This window comes from Lutra lutra, chromosome 12, assembly GCF_902655055.1.
Source record: "Lutra lutra chromosome 12, mLutLut1.2, whole genome shotgun sequence".
Classification (NCBI taxonomy): Eukaryota; Metazoa; Chordata; class Mammalia; order Carnivora; family Mustelidae; genus Lutra; species Lutra lutra.
Genome location: NC_062289.1, coordinates 20,549,916 through 20,570,832, shown reverse-complemented (window position 1 = coordinate 20,570,832; position 20,917 = coordinate 20,549,916). Strand labels below are relative to the sequence as shown.

The 20,917-nt window shown below is 39.2% G+C and overlaps 1 protein-coding gene across 6 annotated transcripts in view; it reads left to right on the top strand.

Annotated features, from left to right (window-relative positions):
• The window catches only part of RAB27B (RAB27B, member RAS oncogene family), a 155,659-nt gene that overhangs the window by 81,311 nt on the left and 53,431 nt on the right, over positions 1-20,917 (top strand). Inside the window, exon 1 of one of the 6 annotated variants that reach the window (XM_047697927.1) lies at positions 11,008-11,299. The exons of 4 other annotated variants lie outside the window; for them this stretch is intronic. The gene's annotated coding sequence lies outside the window, so the exon portion shown is untranslated. Of the gene's footprint in view, positions 1-11,007; positions 11,300-20,917 lie in introns of those variants that run through there. One more of the 6 variants, XM_047697923.1, reaches the window with a different exon arrangement.

Sequence of the window (20,917 nt, the reverse complement as noted above, 5' to 3'; positions counted from 1 at the left end):
AGGCATTTCCGTGTCTTACTCATCTCCTTAACTAGTAGGAGAGAGAGTTGCCAATATGTTTACCTTTAGTTGTGACATAAGATTATAGTAACTATAGTGAGGAAGTCAAAGTTTCTTGTTGCAATTTTCATTGAGAAAAAAACCACATTTGTACCATTATGCCTCAAGGACTTTCCTTAATTTGCTACTGGCAATTCTATTGTGAATCACATTCACTTCAAGAGTGCAATATTTCCTGCTTTGAATCGTTGTCACAAATATTTTTTCCAACTTCCAATATTTTAATTATGAAACAAAAAAGGTTTGCTAAAATATGAAGCACAAAAGACAAAAGACTCCTGTCCATTTCCTTGAAACTTCCTTGCTCAGGCTGTCAAAGTAGTGAAGACATTCCTTTATTTATTGACTCATTCAGCAAACATTCATTCTTGGGACACCTATGGTGATGTCAGACCCGTGAAATTTTTATAAGACGTGTGAAATTTTTATAAGCAAATTATTTTAAACCCCTGTGGATTTAACATGTAAGATCAAAGATGAAGTCATTACAAATAGCTTTTGGGAGAACTCGAAGTCAAACCTAAGCCTTTGATTTAGAATTCTTGCTTATTTTACTCTATCCAGAACTTGGGAAAATCCCTACTTCCATAATTTTATACATAGAAGCTTCCAAAATGATCCTGCAACTTTGAAATGCAAAAGTCTCTATAGAACATCCTATCCTACTACAGATAAATCTTGTCTCATGAATCCCCTGGCCATGGAGTATAAGAAGCAGACCTGTTTTTGTCTAAAATCTGAATCAAATGCAGGTAAAATTCAGTGTATATATGACTTAGAGCCACCTGCCACATTTGCCAAGGATGTTAGGATCTATATCCATTCGGATAGTTGCATTACTGGAGTTGACATCATCATCTGATTAGGCTTTTAGATATTCATTGTCATTCTTGAAGACCCATTCTCTTTCTACCCAGGTCAATGTAGAAAAGCAGGTGGAAATGTGATAGGAATTACTTTCTTTACATCATTCAAGATCTTAATGGCAAAGTGACACTAATATCTGCAATGAGTTCCAGGAATACTTGTCCCTTTTGATATTTTTTTAATTTTTTTAAAAGATTTTATTTTTTTATTTGACAGACAGAGATCACAAGTAGGCAGAGAGGCAGGCAGAGAGAGAGAGAGGGGAAAGCAGGCTCCCTGCTGAGCAGAGAAACCGACGTGGGGCTCAATCCCAGGACCCTGGGATCATGACCCGAGCTGAAAGCAGAGGCTTTAACCCATGGAGCCACCCAGGTGCCCCCCCCCTTTGGATATGTTTTCTAGGTTTGTTTGGCATAAGTTCAATATCAGAGACTCAGAAATTAACCTTTTGATCACACTGACCCTTAACCTATAGGTTAAGGAAAAAGTGGCAAACGGGATGGATTTGAGACTCTTGTTGAACCTCCTGTAAAGTAGATTGGATCAAGCCATAAGTTCTGACTCTAATCTTTGAATTGCAGTGACTTTCCTGTTATTCAGTCATTAGTGACACTTCAGAGTCAGCGTTCTATTCTGGAAAGTTTCTTGTTCCCCAGTGCCAGTTATCTTGCAAAATAATTGCACGATCTTTCATGAAAATGTAGAAAGAAAACATTCTCGATGTATCTGTAATGTTGCAGTATCCTTCCTAGAGAGCAAGGTGCTTCTTCTTCTTCTTCTTCTTTTTTTTTAGGCGCTTCTTTGAATTAAGACAGGACTAACTCTAGGTTTGAATTTTATCAAACTGAGAAAACAATGATCAGCACTCTCAATAGAATTGCATTTTTTTAAAATTTATTTTTATTTATTTGACAGACAGAGATCACAAGTAGGTAGAGAGGCAGGCAGAGAGAGAGGAGGGGAAGCAGGCTCCCTGACAAGCAGAGAGCCCGATGCGGGGCTCGATCCCAGGACCCTGGATCACGACCTGAGCCGAAGGCAGAGGCTTTAACCCACTGAGCCACCCAGGCGCCCCTAGAGTTGCATTTTATCTTGGACACCCATATTAATCAATTCATCCTGTTCTAAAATTGTGTTCTTTCTTCCTTGGAATCCATTCCCATTCATCTCTTCCCCTCTCTCTTGCTTATATAATTTATATTTATATATAAATATAATTTATATATATAATATTATATATATATAATATTATATAATTTAGCAAGTTCCATATTTCTTTCAGTTGTAAAATTGCTTTTCCCAGGTTTGATACTGTGTTACCCCCCACTCTAGGGCAAGCTGGTTTAGGACCAGAGCTATAAGCCTAATCGCCTTCTGTTATGTGATTGGAACTCTACCCTTGGAGTCACTCAAAACTACTGCATCTAGACCCTGTGTATTGCCCCCCTCAGGAGCATCTGACCCGTTTGGCTTTTATAGGGGACTCCCACCAAGACATGCATTAGATTGAATGCCTTATACCCAGAAGATGACTAATATTTACCACATTTTATAGGTGGAGAAATTCAAGCAAATGGGAAGTTCTTATTAACTTTGTATCTTCATTCTGGTCATGTGTGTTTTTATCAGTTCCTTTAAAACGACTTCTCTCTCAAGACTGTCACCAAAAATGTGACTATAAAAATAAATAGTGTCTAGTTTATTTAAGATAGGCTGAGTAGTTCTAACAAAAGCCTACATTTTATATGAAGTATGCAGGGACTTTCTTCCATTCTCTCAGTCTGCAGTAGTAATGAAATCTGTAGCTAAAAATTTCACAGAACAGGAACTTAGTGGTTATGGTGGCAATGCATATTTTGGGAGGTAGTTTGATGGCTATGGTACTGAGAATGTTCCAATCAGTTTGGAAATAGAACATTTAAATATATATTAGAAATATAATAAAAATTTATTATGGTCCTAGAAAGTTTTACCATAATGATGATAAAAATAGATCATATTTCCTTTTGTTATAAAATAAAGTTATCTATTAAGACAATCATACTATTTCTTGAAAATACAGTTTTAAAAAGTAATCACTTAACATGGGATTCTTTGCTGTGACCAAATCTTCATGTGCTAGTTGTTATTTTTGCAAATTATCTTTTTAATATCATAATTGATCAAGTATAAGGCAACATCATTTCCCAAATTATACGTTAAAAAAGAGATGTTTATCTTACACTGGTGTCATTATAAATCTCTTATAATGGAACATTCATGAAAGTAATTTGATCAAAAGAGTATTTTGGGGGAAGAATATTTTTGCCTGAAATTACGTTGATTAATTTTAGTCTGGACGCTTGGAAAAATTACCTGATAATTGGTTAAAAGGCTGGCAAAAAAAATTAAGAAAGATTCAATTATTCCTGAGTATATGACATCATTATTTGAACTGTTTGCAGATAAAAAATAGCAAAGGTTGTGAAGAAAAACACTGTTTTTTGATCACATGTTTGGGGAAAATGAAGAAATCATCGTATATTTGCTTATACTTACATGGTAGGCACATAAAGCCTTTTATTTTGTAGCTCATTATAAAGCTAACATTAAGCAAATATGTGTCTATACATGTGCATGTATAAGACTATACTTATGTTTATACATATAATTATATATATTGATATATGACTATATTTATGTGTATATATGTGTTGTTACATTCTTTCCTATTTGTTTTATTAAAATGGATTTGTTTGTCCTTAATCAATTTGATACATGAATTAAATAATTTTGTAATCATAGCTCTGTTCATAATTATACTTACAGCATTTTTTTGTTAATAAAGGGACCTGATACTATTTATATACAGAAATATGGCTTACCCACTCTATTGTGGCTTCTTTGCACGTCAAGGCATGCTTAAAGGCTATATGAAAGCATTACTCATGAAACCATTTGGTCCTTTCTCATTCAAGAGTCCTTTAACATAGAAAGAAAGAACTAGACTGAGTTACAGTAATTTCTATGTAAGGTCCCCCACATCCTAAGAAACTGAGACCAAATGAAGTTAGAAGTGGAAGGTTAAGAACACCATGGAGAGGGGCGCCTGGGTGGCTCAGTGGGTTGGGCTGCTGCCTTCGGCTCAGGTCATGATCCCGGGTCCTGGGTTCAGGCTTTCTGCTCAGCGGGGAGCCTGCTTCCTCCTCTGTCTCTGCCTGCCTCTCTGCCTACTTGTGATTTCTCTCTGTCAAATAAATAACTAAATAAAATCCTTAAAAAAAAAAAAAAAAGAACACCATGGAGAGTAAATGTGCTACCGATAATTATGTGAACAAGTCCACTTTGATGCCTAATATAGGTCTTCATGTGTTATGTCTGTAGACTTATTTGCTAGTAGAAATTCACTTAAGCACATGTACTTCTTGAACTTGCATCTTTAAAAGTAGTTAGCAAAACTAGCATGACCTGGGTGTCCAGTCTTGTGACTGTTAGTCATGCCGTGGGATTTCCTCAAACTGGGGAGGGGTTGATTTTTATTTGTGATTAGACAGACTTTATATGAACTGAAAACCAGCAGAGGGAGGAGGCAAACCCGTGCATGACTCCTTGGCAAAGCCTACTCTGCCACCCTTCATAAGTTACCTAACTCACCCTTCAACAGAAAGGTGAGTTAGGTAACTTCTGATCTATCAGTGTGAGGTTCAAGTGCATAGACACGATGCCAATTTTTAAGGGTACTGAGAAGGAATGAAAGTCAGTATCTTGCCCAGAAAGTTTAATCAGTGGCTCATGTTACCAACGGCAAGAGAGAAAAAACCAAAGCTATTTGTTGTTTACAGCTTTAAAATCCTCATTTTCTCTTAGAGTACCTTATATTTTTCTTTCGTATTCTTCACTTTATTCCCCCAGGCCTAGCAGAGTATCAGGCACACCTAACTTAATGACTGTGAGACCCTCTCAACTCTGTCAGGCTGTACCCTAAATTTACTTTCTCCACTGCTAAAAGTTTTTATGCAAAAATATATACACATACTTTAGTAATTTGTAATGTTGCCTTTATTAAAATGTTTTGTTTCCTTCTGTTTATTTTAAGACTACTTCAATATTAATTTTATTTTGATTGAGATGATATATCTTATAGGTTTTTTAAATTATGTTGCTAGCCACTGCATCACATAATTTTTTTTAACTTTTTTTTTTTAAATTTTTTTTTTTATTTTTTCAGCATAACAGTATTCACACATAGTTTTCTTAAAAAACGGTGGTAACTCCTTATAAACCAGCATAGATCTCCCCCTAAGCACCCAGTCTCAATCCCCACAGTAAAACATTTTAGTCACCTTTTTCATTGTACTTACATATTTCCGAATGGTTTTCTTATTCTGCTATTTCTTTACTTAGCAATTTTACACATTGTTTACTGACGGGCTGTTATAATGGTTGAAGATTTAGTTGTCTTATATATGTACATAGATCGTCTTTCCTTATCTCCACCCTCTACATATATTTTGGGAGGAAATGCATGTTTTCCTGAAATGACATCAATCAATGTTAGTTTGGATGCTTGGGAAATTACCTGATAATTGGTTAAAAGGCAGTCAAAGGAAACCAAGAAAGATTTAATTGTTAATAATTGTTTATTATTGCTCACATCATAGTTTACAGTTCCTCTCTTGTCAGCATTCCCATTTTTCTGATTATATCCACATCTGAACAGAGTTGTATATTATCACGTTTCTTTTCTCTCATAGCCTTTTCTCCCCACTGGAGTTAGTCATATCCTTTTTCAAATGTGTTTAGTAAACTGTATCTACTGTAAGTTATTCACAAATGTCCCCAAATGATCTTTCAGTAACAATCACAACAGTCTAACTGCTGTAACAAATGAGCCTCCAAGTCTCAGTGGCTTTATATGGTGTACGTTGATTTCTTGGTCATGTCATGGTCCAATGTGTGCCAGTGAGGCCTACTATGCCACACAATCATTCAGAGCTACACAGTTCTTCTACTATCTTGGGGCTCTCATGTCTTCTAAAGCCTCAGAACTCTTTACTGAGTATTGTGTCTGGATACCAAGGAAAAGGGAAAGCATAGAGGATCTCCTAAGTTACTTTATGGGAAAGGCCTGCAAATAGTGGATATCACGGTTACCCACATGCCAGGGGTTAGAACTCAATTACATGTTTCTCTACCTGCAGAAGGTTAAGAAATGAAATCTGGTGGGGGTGCTCAGGAGAAAGAGCACATGGTCTCAGATGAGCATTTCCAGTCTCAGCACACACACATTTATCAATTTTTCAAATGCATATGTACATCAAATAATTCTAATTTTTTCCTTCATCCCCCTCACTCCCTCCCCCTCCCCATCATTTTAATAATGATGTCAGTGAAGGTACTGTTACCATCATTAGTTTGTCACTGATCATTTACTACTCAATGATGGAACACAGGTTATTGGAGTGAAATATTTAGGATTGGAAACTTTTTGCCTTGAACAGGACTTTTACCTTAGATTTTCTCATTTCCTTGGAGATGGGGTTCAAAGTAGGAACCAGATAATGTTCACTGCTGAAAATTCCATAATGTTTTCATTTAAAGGGAAGTCAGGGACTATGAAAGCTGCTTTCACTTTAGTGCTGTCCAGCACTGAGAAATAAAATGTGGTTTTGATATAGTGAGAAATCAAATTATTGAATTAAATCTATAACAGGTGAAAACCACAATGTACCATCTTTTTTTTTTTTTCCAGTTGAATAAATGGCTTCGTAAAGATAACTCGTTGCTAAGGTAATACATAATGGAAATGGCAATATAATGGAGTTTTAAGATTTTTAGTATTGGTCAAATATAGTAGCTTTATAATGAAACCTTGAATAGGCGAAAGAATTTCATATAAGTTTATCATTGGTCAGAGTGCTGTTCTGTTGAATTACATTATGCAGCAAACCTTAGGTGCTATTAGAAAGTGGAGAACAGCCTTTCTCATTGAGGGCTTCTGAGGAATTGCTATACCTGATCATTTGTGAATGCTTGATAATCTTTATGGTTTTCTGTATTTCTGTTAAACTCATAGTTAATGCCAGAATCTCTTACCATGAGTAAATATTTGGATTTACTTAAACCTAGTAAAAAGAAGTGAAGATAGGAAGAGGAGAATTTACTTTTTTTTTTTTTTTAATTTTTTTTTTATTTTTTCAGCATAACAGTATTCATTATTTTTGCACCACACCCAGTGCTCCATGCAATCTGTGCCCTCTACAATACCCACCACCTGGTGCCCCCAACCTCCCACCCCCCACCCCTTCAAAATTCTCAGATCGTTTTTCAGAGTCCATAGTCTCTCATGGTTCACCTCCCCTTCCAATTTCCCTCAACTCCCTGAGGAGAATTTACTTTTAAGTTATTGAAAATATGTGCAATGTTCTCAATATTAGCAAATGTTACTCAGCTCCCTCCCTTTCTTTCTCCCTCCCTCCCCACATCTTCCTTCCTTCCTTCCTTCCTTCCTTCCTTCCTTCCTTCCTTCCTTCCTTCCTTCCTTCCTTCTCTTCCTTCCTTCCTTCCTTCCTTTCTTCCTTCCTTCCCTTCCCTTCCCCTCCCTCCCTCCCTTCCTTCCTTCCCCTGGAGTCTTTTCCTACTCTAATTCATCCTTCTGCTTTCTTCCCAGGCCTGCTTCACAATTGTTCTGGAGAATTCATTTTTATGTCTCCTATGTTGGACCTGAATTTCTTGGGTCCAATCTCTTTCTCTTTCTTGATTTATAAGCTTGTTTTCGAGATCCTTCTTTAAAAACAGTACAAGAAGTCCATTTTTCTATCCTGGCAGATCTGAAAATATCTTCAATCACACTTTACTGACATCGTATCGGGGTACAGAATTCTAGGTTCAAAATAATCTCATTTTTAAATGTGAAGGCATTTAAAGAATCTTCTGGGTCTGTTACTGCTCTTGAGAAACCTAATGCAGTTTTTATTCTTTTCCTTTTATGTGATCTACTTTATGTTTCTGGAAGATATTTCATATTCTTTTTATTTGGGCTTATAATTTTCAGAATGATATATCTTGGTTTATTTAATCAATTGGTTTTAAAAATTCTTCTGTTGGACATTTAGTGGAAATTTTGATCCCAAAGATTCATGGTCGTAATTTCTGGAATCATTTTTGCACTACTCATTTAATTACTTTTTCAACCCTTTCTGGGTAGAAAGAACTCTTTTCTGGAACTTTCTGGAATTCTCTTTAGTCAGAAAATTTCCCCCTTTTTCTAACTTTTTTAAATTTTCCTAACTTTTTGTTCTATTTCCCTGAAGATTTTTTTATCAGAATCTTAACAACCCATCTGTCAAATTTTTAAAATTTTGAGTAAATTTTCAACTTTGAGAGTTTTTTTCCTGTCTTGCATATAAATTTCTTTTTAATTCTTTTTCTATAGGAGCAGAATAAAAATATGTGTTCATGTGTTAAACCACAAATTACTCTAGTTTACTTTCTCCAGAAAATAAACTTCCACACTCCTGGAGGCTGGGATGAGCAGATGGAGGAACTTATGGTTGGTTGATTGCACGGCAGTGGGGAAGGAAGTTTTGGGTCCAAGCATTCTGTAGACAGAAGTCTAGCCAAGCCCCTGTGTTCACCCTACCACCTGGCCTCCTTCTATGGTGGTATTTCTGCCTCCTAGGTCCAAGCCTCCCAGGCTAAAGCACAGAGAATCATCTTGCTTCTTATCCATAACTCCTCCTACAGGCATGCAGAGTGTAAACTCTTCTCTTCCAAGTCAGTTACAAGCCTCCATCTGATTTACACTCTTCCAACCATCTCTTGCTGTTTATTTTGTCTTTTGAGGTCTCTTCTTCTTTCTATCTGTTTCTATTATTTAATAACATTTAAAAATCCTCTTCTTCTCATGTTAGAGGGTTTGGGAAGGGGGACGATGAAGTCTCCTATGTACATACATGTATCTGTTTATTTCAGTGCTCTGTTTATTGGTTGATAAACCCATTGACAAATTATGTCTCTTTAATCTGTGCTGCAGAAACTCAGGGTACAGGAAGGCATTTATTTTGACTATGACGCATGGTACTGCCCCCTGTTTTCATTGGTTTTGTAGGGTCTTTTATTCTGCTCTACCTTTGGTCAATGTGGCCTTCCTGAGGTGGCCCAGAATCACTTCTCTCCTGTTCTGCCACCATTCTCCTTGGGACACCTCTTCCCCCAGGGAAGGAAAACTTCCACCACTTTCCAGCAGCTGAGTAGCATCACTGTGTAATGTTAATGCCTCTGAGCCTCAGAACCCAAAGACGGGACTTCCGTGGCAGGTGACACCAGGAGGGCCGTCCACGTGGAAGTGGGCCCTATGAGGGAGCTGGCCCTCTTATCTGGGAGCAGATGAGAAATGTCTGCGTTAGACTTTCTTATTCCAGGTATTTTTCTAGAAAAAGGGAAGCAGCAGAGTGTAGTGACCACCCTGAGCCCTGCCTTTGGGGTCAGCAAACCTGAGTTCTACCTTTATGATCCTCGTGATTCTGGGCACGTTGTTGAGACTTTCTCAGTCTCCAACTCTTCTTCCTTAAAGTGGGGACAGTAAAAATAATAGATTCCTTGCCTTTTTCAAAGCAGTGTGATGAACATCAAATGAGATGATCTACGGGCAGGGCTTGAATAATAGCTATTTGGATTAATGTAAACACATACACGGGGGGGAAGAATACAGATTATCACTGATGAGCATAGAAAATCATTTTTTAAATATTTTTTGAGAATCATTTGAAATTAATGTGCTGCCTATGGTAGAATAAATTCAGAGTTATGCTCTTTCTTTTATCTTTCTCTAGGCCCAGGGACACACACGCTTATTATATACTCAGATGTTGCTAATGGATACAAAACAGATTTGCCATTAATACAGATTCCCAGTATATTTTGAAAATCTACAATTCAAACCTCCTATACTTTCTCCTAGTACTTCAGAATAATTTTTATTAATTGGACCTTACTTTAGGATAATGAAGTAGATCAGAGCTACCAAAATAACATGTATGGACAACACGTGCGTATATAGAATTTACAGTGCTAGGCACCATTCTATGCACTTTGGTGATGTGAACTCTTTTGCTCACAATAACCCTATCTAGGCATTTTATCATCCCAGTTTTCAAGACAAGAACCTTGAGGCAAAAGAAACAGAACGTCCATATTTTCTAATAGAATAGAGTCTTGTGGGACCCAATGCTTTCTTCCATTGTCCTCTTCTTCACTCTTTCACTACCAGGTGTGACATTGGGTTTTGGTTTGGGGCTCTTCCTTCATCTTCTCCACCCACAGCATTCTCAGGGAGATGCTCCCAGCTGGAAACAGCAGTGCCTCCCAGATGGTCCCGAAAGCCCCCTGCCAGAACTGGGTCAAACAATTAAAATTTAAATAGCATCTCATCGTTTCCCAACAATGGTTTGGAACATTTAAATGTTCTTCTCCGAGGAATAATTCCATTGTTATTATACATATGCAACCATCAGCCCATAAACTTGGGATGCCGGAGTCAGTCTGAACTGTTCCCTCAAGAGAGCCAGCCAGGATCTGTGTTGCGGACAGAAGGAGCCAGCGTGCCTAGAGCAGGGTCTGCCACGTAGTAGATACTTTATAATTATTTGTTCAGTGCATGTGGACGCTCTAGATTTTCTTTGCTCTCATAGACATGAGCTTTACTTACTACCCTACCGCTCTCTGAAGTGACATTAGGAGGCCAAAAAAATTGGGATGGTGTATACTGCTTAACGCATTCAAATGACCAGGTCCCAACTTCCAAAGCACTAATTTCGTTAGGTCCCCTCTTATTTCCCAGGGCAGTTCCTTGCTCTCCCCGCCGTTCAGGAGACATCCCCTGGGAGGAGAGAATGCAGTGCCTTGAAAGCAGCTCGCACAGTGCCCCGGGCTCTTTGAATAAGAGGTTGCAAAAGCGACACGGGAAAATAGAGGAATAACAATGAGCCGGCTGCTCGGGCTTCCAGCCCCGCAGTGGGGAGGATTTACAGGAGCCCAGCGCCTTTGAGTCACCAGCAAGACTGCCCGAGGTGAGCTCGGCACGTCCGCGTTAGGGTTAGGACGGGGAGACACGCCTTCTTCTCACACAGACCTTCCAGATCCCGGCGGCTCGGCGGCCCACCCGGGGGTGGTTCTCCAAGTCCTGCCCCTGGCAGTCCCGACGGGCAGGGGCTGGGGACCGATCCCGAGCGGCCGGTGGGGAAACAAGGAGCTGTCCCCACGAGTGGCGCCCTGTCGAGCAGATCCCGTGCGGTCGCAGGCGTGGGCGCCCCGCAGTCCGGGCTTTGGGAGAGCGGACGGAGACCTCTGAAACCGACCCCCGGCGCTCCCGCAGAGGAAACTTCGCCGGCTGGTGAGTTGGGGCAGCCGGGCTGCCAGGCGGGAATGCGTTCCCGCCCGCTCCGGGTGCTCTCAGCCGCGGGCCTGCGAGAAGGAAGTGAGACGTGGACTGGGAGCGGCGGGCCGGGAGGGGGGCGAGCCGAGCCCAGCGGAGCGGGTGCCCTGCGGGGGCCGGTGCGGGGCGCGAGCGCGCGCGGCCGCAGCGCTCCCGGGGCACCGCGGTGGGGTCGGCCCCGGAGCCCCGGGAAACCTGTCTGGGTATTTCCGTAGCAAACAGCTGGTTAGGATTAAACAAACACCACCGCCCCCCCCCCCCCCCCGCCCCAAAACAAGTCACAGCAATGCCAGCTTCCTTCCGTCTGTATCCCCAAACAGCTAAAATAATTGATGATGATGATGATGATGATGGTGATGATGTGTTTAGAGAGGGCAAGTATTTGAGTGATCTGAGCCAGCTAAATGACAGGACGTTTTTTTTTTTTTTTTTCCCGCTTCCTCAGGTGTGGTGGCCACAGAGAAATCAAAAGTAATTTCTGTCTTCCGGTATTTTTGCTCAGTTATTTCCAAACCCTGATCCTCGCATGGCAGCTGCTAGGGTGTTTGCATGGGTGCTTGTTCACGTGGCCACGGTACCTTAGCTTCCAAGAGCTTCCCACCCAATACAACATAATTTAATTATTCGAAAAATACTGAGGCAGGTGACTGGCAAAAGCTGCAGGCTGTCTTACGAGGGAAGAGCCATGTTTGGTTAAAGTCACCTCCCCTCTATCATGCTTACTGGCTTTTTATTTCAAAATCTAAAATTAAGGATATAAGGTTCCGGTTGATTAAATGGTACATTACCAAATTAAGTCCAAATTAATAAATGTGGTTCCAGAGTTATCAACAACAAATTTATTACTTAACATAACAGTATCCATGAATTTTGATATGTTTCTATTTTTTGAAATGTGTACTATTCTTAATATTTAGTTACAGTCAAGCATATTCAGTGATGTTATTAATAAATATACATATTTATATGCATGGTTGTATAGTTCTAAATTTGAGAAGTTAACAGAAAAGATGGACTTTGGCATTACAGAGTTAGGCATTTAAGTTTGTTGAATTTTCAAGTTATTATAAAGTCCACATTGTAGTATTAAATGAGAACCATACTCGCCTTATGCCATTCCCCCTAAAGAGTTATTTTTCATAGTTTCTTAGCATGATCCTCTACCCAGATGGGATCGGCCTTTCTTGAAGGCAAGAGGGGATTCTTATGGGTGACCAAAAAAGGGTCATCTTGACAGTTTTATATTAGTGAGGCTTTTCTGCTTAAGGATTATGGGCCTTTCCTAAGTTGTTACCATCATTGCTTTCGAAAGGAAAACAAACATTTCAGATGAAACTGGATGAGCCTGTTCTCATAGTTGCCAAGAAGTAATAAAGGGAATCTGTCAAATGTGAGCAATGGCAGCTCTCACGGGCCATTTCTGGAACAGGAATATTTGACCTGATAACGAAGGTAACCTCATACATCCGTCCTCTCAGCTCCTTGAGACACCAGCTTATTCTAAAATTATCGACTGGTTTCTGAGTTGCTTTTCATTTAGTTAACTGTTTTTTTGTTTGTTTGTTTGTTTGTGTTTGTGTTTGTTTTTTTTTTCTGGAAAAGTGGAAGTCAGCCAAAACCCCAGGTTGTTCAGAGCAGAAATCTGCTCTTTTCCCACCCTCACTCTGAGAAGTTTCAAGTTGGGTTTTCAGTCTTTCAGATCAGCAGAGCATGAAACATAGACTATTCACATAAAGCTCACCTCGCAATTAATCTAGTTTCTTGAGTTGATTCATCAAGGTAGCTTAACCAATAGTTCAGCTCTTAAGCAAGTAATTGTAATGTCGATATGCAGGAAAACAATTACGTAAAAATAGACAGGACAAACCAGGTGTTTCCCATTGGAGAGTATGTCACTTTCTAGAGTTGGTGTCTAAAGGAGAATGATTTTTTACTCATTATTAGGTGTACTTGAGCTGAAGTTTATGATATAGTAGTAGAACGTAGCAACATCACTAAGCATAATAAAAGCTTATTATACACCCCATACATGGAGTTGAGAGTTTTACTTAATTTGTTTCACACAATCATTATTCATGTTCTCCAAATACTAACCTTCTTTCGTAGGTCCTCCTTGAATGAAGGAAACTTTTCTAGATGACCAGTAATGATACTAAAACTCTGTTTAACACATAATCACAAAAAACCATCTAAAATCTTTTTACGTGAACAACTTCCATGTATCAAGAAAAATAATTTAAGTTTCTTGTTCACTAATTTAACAAGTATTTATTACTGCCAAGCACTCTTCTGGGCTCTGTGTGAACAGCACTGGACAAAACAGACAACAGACGAACATCCCGGCCCCATAGAGTTTGCCTTTTACTGGTGAGATAGAGAATAAACAAGATACACAGAAGCTGAATCTATACTTCATGAGAGATAAATGCTGGGAGAAAATATAAAGCAGTGGAGGCATGGCCCAGCAGGTGTTGAAATTTTAGATCAGGCGCCCCAGGAAAGCCTTCGTGTGAAGATGATATTTGAATATTGGTCTGAAGGAAGTCAGAGAGTGAGCAGTGCGATTTTGAGTAGGAAGAGTTTTCCAGACAGAAAGGATAACAAGCAGGGCTTTGCCTGGCATCTTCCAGGAAACAAAGCAGGCTGCAACACCTGGAGGGGGGCTGGGGTAGCAAAAAATGGGGGTGGGGTGATAATGGGGCCAGGTCACAGAGGGCTTTGAAAGTCCTGAAAAACATGTTGACTTTTGATTTTTTTTTTCTGAATGAAGTGAGAAGACACTATGATTTAGATACTGTCCATTGAAAATTCATTCAAGAGACTAATCATACTCTGAGCCTTGGTATTTTTCTAAGCCAGTGGATAATAGAGGTTAATATCATGGAAATTACATTCAAACTTAGAGATAGACACTTAAATCAATATACAGATTAGCAATCATACAAGTTTCAGGGCTATTTAAAAAAATGTAATGTGAAATAAGGAGAGTGACCTGGGAGGGTTAGGAGGATGCTGTATGATTTGGAAGCAAAGCCTCAGAGAAGGCCATCTTTCTGAAAGATCCCCCTGACCTCCTCGAAGAGAAGGTGGTGTAGGGTGAGCAGAGAAGTTACCAGGAGACTAGGTAGGGGGTTATGCCAGCAGATGACAGTAGCATAGATTGGGAATAGTTGTCCTGGAGAGAAAGAAAGAGATTAAGGACCTCTTTGAAGACAGAGCCAACAGAACTTACTGACAAATCAGATCACGGGTGGGTTGAAGAAAAGGGAGAATCAAAATGATCATCAGGTTTTGTACGGAGTTATAAGACAGGTGGTGGAGCTCTTTCCTAAGGTGGATGAAGCCAAGAGAAAAAACAAAATTGGAAGGGAAATGCAGAATTCATTTTCAGCCTTTTGAGATACTCTTAGATATCCATGTGGAAATGTCCAATTGGGCTTTGGATATAGAACTTGGAGCACTTGGAAGAAGTCATAGCTGCTCATAGAAATTTGGAAATAGAGATTCTGTGGGAGATATTAGACCCTTGGTCTTGAGGATATCACCAAAGGACCACACTCTGGCTTATTCTAACATCGAGGGATCTTGCAGAAGAGTCAGTAAACCCCCACCCCCATACACACATAAAAGAGTGTTGTCACAGAACCCAAGCCAATAAGTGTTTCCAAAAACAGGCAATGGTCACTTGAGTCAGACATTGCAAAGATGCAGAGTGAGATGAGGACCAGGAGGTGATAATTGCCTGTGGCAACTTGGAATCACTGGCAACCTTGACAGAAGACAGAGTTCTTAAAAATAAGGAATTCACATAAACTAACTTTAACAAATGCTGGAAAGAGCATTTCGCAAAACCCCCAAAGAGAGACCACTAGAGAAATTCATGAGGCTACATAGAGGCTCTAGTAAAAGCCATTTAAAAATACTGGCTTAGGGGCGCCTGGGTGGCTCAGTGGGTTAAGCCGCTGCCTTCGGCTCAGGTCATGATCCCAAGTCCTGGGTTCAAGCCCCGCATCGGGCTTTCTGCTCAGCAGGGAGCCTGCTTCCTCCTCTCTCTCTGCCTGCCTCTCTGCCTGCTTGTGATTTCTCTCTATCAAATAAATAAATAAAATCTTAAAAAAAAATACTGGCTTATAGAACAGATGAACAAAGGGGCACATAATTAGAAATCCTGACAAATGTGTTGTGAGCTGTCGAGAGAGAATGAAGAGGAGTAAAACCCAGAGTGGGCTGAAGCCTGGGAAGAATGCTCAGGAGAACCAAAGATTCTTCTAGCATTGTTTAAAGTGAAGCAGTGAATAAGGAAGTTAATGGATGTGAGTGAAAGTAGAATTACTCAGTTTCTATTGTGTTTCCTTCTAATTTCTACAAAAAAGAAAATAGTGTTCCAAAATGGGAAGGAATTGATAACACCAAAAGAAAATTTAAGTCAGAGGAAGTTGAGAAGTTATTGTGACCATGAGTAACTTCTTTAAATGGGCAAGAATAATGCTGGGTTTGGTCAAGAAGACCTGTCTGAGGAAACTTGTGTTTCAGTGGAGACTGAAGGATATTTGGGTGCCACTCAAGTGGGCAGTCAGAACAGAACAATCCAGATGGAGCCGAAGAACCTGCTGAGATCTCCACCTGGGAAAGAGTGTGGTGCCTTCAGTGAGCTGACAGAGGGTTTAAGTGGAAGGCAGGGGGTCAAGAGGGGTTGAAAAGACCACTCAGGAAGTCATGGCAGGGACTGAATACAACCAAAGAAGACCAAGGAATGTTCCACTCCGAGAATTCTTTGTTGAAGAGATGGCCTGTGCTGGGAGGCTGCACCAAATGACCTTTATTATCCTTGATATCTTGATCTAATCTCTGCTATATGGGGATAAGGGCATCTCTAGAGAAATGTGAGGGCGAGAGGAAAAGTGGAGAGTAAGGATGGGTGTGTGCTGTCCTCGGATGGGGAAAGTTGCCTCAAGGCCCAGACTCGGTCTCCTCTGCACACTTGGAGAAGGCCTGGTGTGCATCTGTTTCCGGAACAAACTGGGAGGAAGTCTTTGAATTCTGTGCTGTGGTTTTCTCTGTAAAACGAGTGTGTGATGATAACTGAGTTGTTGCAAAGATGGAATGCCCTTGAATCACGAATGTTTCTTTCTCATTCCCAGCAGCGTTTCTAATCAAGTGTGGTCTGCGTGGTTCTCACTTCTTACAGTTTGTCATTCTCTCAAAGGACACTTTGACATTCAAAATAAACCCATGCATGAGGCCAAGGAAACCAGAAGTTAGTTTCCTCTCAGTTCCTGGAAAGTGTTGAATTCGGGTGATTTTTGTGAATAAAGTCTTGAAGTCTGGTGCCTTTGTTCTAAAGTAGTAATGTTGATTCTTAAAATCAATATAGTAAATATCCACATGCAGGGAGAGTCTTGGCAGCTTGAGAACAGAGAATTATTTCAAGAGAAAAGAAACAATTCAAATTCATAAATGTTGACTATCTATTTAAAGAAAGATGCCATGTTTGCATCATACTATTTTATAACCAGTAGAAACATTTTTATTTGTCTTATTTTTTAGGAACTGTGTTTTTTGTTTGTTTGTTTGCTTTTTAAGAAAGGTTCTATTTTTTTTTAAAGATTTTATTTATTTATTTGACAGACAGAGATCACAAGTAGGCAGAGAGGCAGGCAGAGAGAGAGGGAGAAGCAGGCTCCCTGCCAAGCAGAGAGCCCAATGTGGCGCTCGATCCCAGGACCCTGGGATCATGACCTGAGCCGAAGGCAGAGGCTTTAACCCACTGAACCACCCAGGCACCCCAACAGGAACTATGTTTTTTATAAGTGTGTAGATGAAAAAAATAGTTCAAAACTGCTTTCAGATTAGTCTTTTTTTTTTTTTACAGTAAGCATGTTATTGTGCATGATAACTTGATCCAGAAAATGAAAAGGACTCAAAGGACTCAAAGAATTATTGACACTCTTTGGAGAGCACAGATTCTACTGGAAAGCATAAACTTTAAAGAAAATGGCATTAGTTATCTCAAAGTTGACAGTGGTATTCACTGCAATAAAAGATCTGCTTACGATAGTAAAACTGATTATAGCAATGTAACCTCTGGCATAATTTTTGTATATCTGAATTTTTTATTGAAAAAAGACATAAAGTGCCTTTGATGTGTCAGCAGCATATTTGGTATTTTGGTTGTAAAAGGCTGAATAAAGCAATTCCTGCTCTTGAAGAACTTAGAATCTGGTGTATTAGAGAGATCCATGAAAAGATCATTTTAGTGTCACTAGCTAAGGTTTAAGTTAGTGGTTTCAATGCAGTATTGTGATAAGAAACAGGAAGATAAATTTAAGGGGGTTAAAAACTGTAGAGAGATCAGTTAGGAGTGGGAAATAACATCTGAAGTTAGCTCAGTGATTGTAAGCTTGGAGAAGAGAAGTCAGATTAGAGAAATAATGAACAAGAATGGCATTGACCAGGGGTGCCTGGGTGGCTCAGTGGGTTAAGCCTCTGCCTTTGGCTCAGGTCATGATCTTGGGGTCCTGGGATCGAGCCCCGCATCAGGCTCTCAGGGAGCCTGCTTCCCTTCCTCTCTCTGCCTGCCTCTCTGCCTAATCATGATCTCTCTCTCTGTCAAATAAATAAATAAAACCTTAAAAAAAAAAAAAAAGAATGGCATTGACCAGATAGCAGGAGAAAGAAGAAATTTTTATAAAGTTTCAATAGCTGGTTTTTCAGGAGGCAATAGGTGGGTGGAAAGTGGTCCCCCAAATTGAAATTAGGTATAAAAAATGGTGAAGCGAGTTAGGGGACAAAGATACACTGCACGTGGGCTGTCTGTGCTCATTCAGTTGTATGTGTCCAGGGTAATAGATTCTGGAATCCGTACCTCCTAGAAGAGGTCAGGCTGGTGCCGGCGACTGAGATATGCTGGCTAAATCCACAAGACCAAGTGTCGTCTCTCAGGGAGAAGTAGTAGTCGGAACATTAGACTCTTGATTTTCTTCTTCTTCTGTCAGCACTGATCTGGTTTGGCTAATGAAGACATTTAAATTCTGAGAAGAGGGGAAATGTAAGGTTATGTCTAATTATATATATTCATGGTCATTATTATTATCATTATCGTAAATTGGAAGAATATATTAAGGATCTCTTTACTCTTCATTTATAAATAAGACATCATTTATCCCTTTCTGTAGGGCAGTCGCTTTGAGTAATACTTCCTTTCTCTAGGATTCTGGTCTGTATTCTCTCTCAGCCCCCACTTGTGAAAAATGGCAAGTATCTCAGTTAAGAATGTGTTCTAGTGCCATGGAATGGAAAACCTAACAGATTCCGAGAGGGACTGAATCTACTGGTTTGGGCTTCTTAATACCATGCCATACTGACACCCAGCCAGCATCAATTAAAAAACCAGTTCCCTCCCATTTTCTTTATTTTCTTCAGTAGCTTTGTTCTAGCTCTGCTATGACTGACTTCGTGTCACTTTTAATCACAACATCTACTTACCAAAACATAGTAAGTATCTTGATGTTCTAAGAGTTAAAGAATAATTCTCTAATAACGATTACTTTTGCAATTTCCAACAATATGTAAAATATTGTCAAATATAAATATATGTCAAGTGATTGACAAGTTTAGGGAGACATTCTCTCTCTCTCCTACCTCTTCTTTCCCATCCCATCTCTAGCCCCATGACAATATGCTTTCTAGTTCACTATTTGAAAAAGTCCTGGAAATAGTTCATTACATTTAAAAACATTCTGATTTTTCTGATTATTTCTGATCAGAAACATATTTCTGATTATTAAGTAACTAGTATGAGAACATTCTGCATGCCCACTTGTCAGATTGAGGTGTTCTCTCTTTCCCTTCTGGATTCCAGGTGTGTGAAGCATTATTTGTTACAGATACATCATTTCCGACATCTTGTTCTGCACAAATGTGTTTTTCATAAAAGCTGTGACTTACGATGAACCTGTGTAGATCACGATCTATTATAGCTCTTTGATACAGTTGTCAGGGATGAAACTTTGCATTGATAACAAGTCCTTGATTAAAGACTGACAACAACCACCATCATTTTCAGCTTTGAAATGTTACCACCAAAAGAATGCATTCATTTAATGCACCAGTTTTTAAATCTCAGTCACTGTGTAAGAACATCAATAGTTTGGTCATTTTCATTTTAATGAGCACAGTTTTACAAATTCTACCTTTTCTTACTACCACTTTCTGTTTGGGTAAGTTTTTTTTTACATATATTCTGTTGAGGTTTCAGACATTTATGCCAAGCTATGAAAAGGATGAAAGAAGTTTAAATTAAGTATGTCTCACATGTCTTCTAGCCATGATCTTTATGAGTCTAGTTTCTTTTAACATTATTGCCAAAATCAGCCCAAGGAATGATTTAAAGGCAGAATTGAATTGAGTGATGTGGGTGACAGTGAGGTCTTCTCCAAACCACAGGGTCTTGAGGAAAAGGGCATTTAAGGGCAGAAGTAAAAGTTTTTATCTATTTAAGGTTTTTCACTTGGCCTGATATGCTCCCTAGCCCTCCAAGATCCTGAGAACATATACCAAATCCAGCACTAATTAAGAAAAGTCTAAGAAGTAGACTGAATCTTGAATAATATCTTTTTTTAATTCTTCATTTTATTTTCACGTTTATTTAATATACAGTTTAGTTTCAGGTGCACAACATAATGATTCAACAATTCTTCATATTTCTCGGTGCTCATCAAGATAAGTATACTCTTAATCCCCTTTATTTCAGCTGTTCCCCCAACAACCATCCCTCTAGCAGCCATTAGTTTGGTCTCTGTATTTCAGAATCTATTTTTTGTTTGTCTCTCTCTTTTTTGTTCATTAGGTTTTCCCCCGCTTAAATTCCACATATGTGTTAAATCATATGGTATTTATCTTTCTCTGACTGACTTATTTCACTTAGGTCTATACCCTCTACGTCCATCCATGTTGTCTCAAATGTCAAGATTTCATTCTGTTTTTGTTTTTTTTTTTAAGATTTTATTTATTTATTTGACAGAGATCACAAGTAGGCAGAGAAGCGGGCAGAGAGAGAGAGAAGGAAACAGGCTCCCTGCAGAGCAGAGAGCCCAATGTGGGCCTCGATCCCAGGACCCTGGGATCATGACCCGAGCTGAAGGCAGAGGCTTTAACCCACTGAGCCACCCAGGTGCCTGAAAATTTCATTCTTTTTAATGGCTGAGTAATATTCCGTTGTATATATATACACTGCATCTTCTTAATCCATTCATGTGATGAACACTGGGTTGCTTCCACATTTTTTCATTTTTTTAAGCAGCAAATATAATTTTATTTCCATTACTTTGAAATTACCCTACTTAACTGGATCTGAAATGAATTGAGACTAGAACTAAAGAGGAGAATAAATATTTTTATGATAATCACTCCAGTGTCAAGTTTCCAGAAGTACATTTATACTCTAGCAATGGTATCTATAAGTAAATCCCTAACATTCTTAAGAGTAATTGCTTTTGTCCTAAGGCTTTATTAAGGAAGAAAAGATTTTTTTTTGCAGACATTTTAGAGAACTGATATACCCTCAGCTTCTCCTAC